Genomic DNA, 2,500 nt, shown 5'->3' with positions numbered 1-2,500 from the left:
AAAGAGATCCGGGTTCTGGCGTCTTTTTCCGGGTCCAATTCGGCCGTTGTGGGCCTCTGGAGGTGTTTGGGTCCGAGTTCCGGGCTCTGGGGGTGTCTGGTAAAGAGATCCGGGTTCTGGCGTCTTTTTCCGGGTTCGATTCGGCCGTTGTGGGCCTCTGGAGGTGTTTGGGTCCGAGTTCCGGGCTCTGGGGGTGTCTGGTAAAGAGATCCGGGTTCTGGCGTCTTTTTCCGGGTCCAATTCGGCCGTTGTGGGCCTCTGGAGGTGTTTGGGTCCGAGTTCCGGGCTCTGGGGGTGTCTGGTAAAGAGATCCGGGTTCTGGCGTCTTTTTCCGGGTTCGATTCGGCCGTTGTGGGCCTCTGGAGGTGTTTGGGTCCGAGTTCCGGGCTCTGGGGGTGTCTGGTAAAGAGATCCGGGTTCTGGCGTCTTTTTCCGGGTTCGATTCGGCCGTTGTGGGCCTCTGGAGGTGTTTGGGTCCGAGTTCCGGGCTCTGGGGGTGTCTGGTAAAGAGATCCGGGTTCTGGTGTCTTTTTCCTGGCTTAATTCGGCCGTTGTGGGCCCCTGGAGGTGTTTGCGGACCTCCGCGGGTGAAATAATGGAAAAAAAAAAAAGTTAAAGTTTCCAGTCGGGACTATGTGGAGCGAAAAAAACCCGGACTTTTTTGGCTCCGTCAGAAACTAAGTAAAAGTCGGAATATGTGAAGGAAAGCTCAGAAAATGCCTGGGCTTTTTTAGATCGCTTCGATAAATTTTTTTTTAGCTCACATCACTGGGCCACCAGGTCGCAGATTTCAGAAACCTGGTTTTCGGAAACAGAGATCTCCAGGACAGGGCCCCGAGCTTCGGGGGGAGCGTTCCCCAGCTGGACCTAAGCATAGTGGGCCAGGCCCCGGGCGGAAAGAGGCTCCTGGAGCCGAGATACGGGGGTGGCCCCCCGCGCGACTTACCCGATTTCGGAGCACTATTTTCGGACAGTGATGGCAGAGCAGTGGGTGTACCGGATGGAGGAAAATAACAGCTCCAGAGAGCGGCAGAGACCAGACCATGACCCAGAACGGCACACTGTTCCCGGACAGTGATGGCAGACCAGCAGGTGTACCCCATGGATGAATAAAGAGTTCCAGAGAGCGGCAGAGACCAGACCATGACCCATAACGGCACACTGTTCCCGGACAGTGATGGCAGACCAGCAGGTGTACCCCATGGATGAATAAAGAGTTCCAGAGAGCGGCAGAGACCAGACCATGACCCAGAACGGCACACTGTTCCCGGACAGTGATGGCAGAACAGCAGGTGCAGTGGATGGATGAATAAAGAGCTCCAGAGAGCGGCAGAACCCAGACCAAGTCCCAGAACGACACACTGTTCCCGGACAGTGATGGCAGACCAGCAGGTGTACCCCATGGATGAATAAAGAGTTCCAGAGAGCGGCAGAGACCAGACCATGACCCAGAACGGCACACTATTCCCGGACAGTGATGGCAGACCAGCAGGTGTACCGCATGGATGAAAATAACAGCTCCAGAGAGCGGCAGAACCCAGACCAAGTCCCAGAACGACACACTATTCCCGGACAGTGATGGCAGACCAGCAGGTGTACCCCATGGATGAATAAAGAGTTCCAGAGAGTTCCAGAGAGCGGCAGAACCCAGACCATGACCCAGAACGGCACACTGTTCCCGGACAGTGATGGCAGACCAGCAGGTGTACCCCATGGATGAATAAAGAGTTCCAGAGAGTTCCAGAGAGTGGCAGAACCCAGACCATGACCCAGAACGGCACACTGTTCCCGGACAGTGATGGCAGACCAGCAGGTGTACCCCATGGATGAATACAGAGTTCCAGAGAGCGGCAGAGACCAGACCATGACCCAGAAAGGCACACTATTCCCGGACAGTGATGGCAGAACAGCAGGTGCAGTGGATGGATGAATAAAGAGCTCCAGAGAGCGGCAGAACCCAGACCAAGTCCCAGAACGACACACTATTCCCGGACAGTGATGGCAGAACAGCAGGTGCAGTGGATGGATGAATACAGAGTTCCAGAGAGCGGCAGAGACCAGACCAAGTCCCAGAACGACACACTATTCACGGACACTGATGGCAGAACAGCAGGTGTACCGCATGGATGAATACAGAGTTCCAGAGAGCGGCAGAACCCAGACCATGTCCCAGTACGGGACACTATTCTCGGATGCTGATGTCAGAACAGCAGGTGCAGTGGATGGATGAAATAAACAGTTCCAGAGAGCGTGAGATCCCGGCCGATGTCCGACGACGAAGGACCATTTGGGACGCTTTGCAGGAAGGGTCGGTCTCCTGGATGAAAAGGACTTTAATTTTCTGACTTAAAATACGAAGTTAAAGTTTCCAGTCGGGACGATAAGGAGGGCAAAAAAACCCGGACTTTTTTGGCTCCGTCAGAAACTAAGTAAAAGTCGGACTATGTGAAGGAAAGCTCAGAAAATGCCTGGAGAATTTTGAGCGGACTGGAAAAAAAAA

The sequence above is a fragment of the Gasterosteus aculeatus genome, chromosome 6, assembly GCF_964276395.1.
Source record: "Gasterosteus aculeatus chromosome 6, fGasAcu3.hap1.1, whole genome shotgun sequence".
In the NCBI taxonomy this organism is placed as follows: domain Eukaryota; kingdom Metazoa; phylum Chordata; class Actinopteri; order Perciformes; family Gasterosteidae; genus Gasterosteus; species Gasterosteus aculeatus.
Note: the sequence above shows the minus strand (reverse complement) of the source record.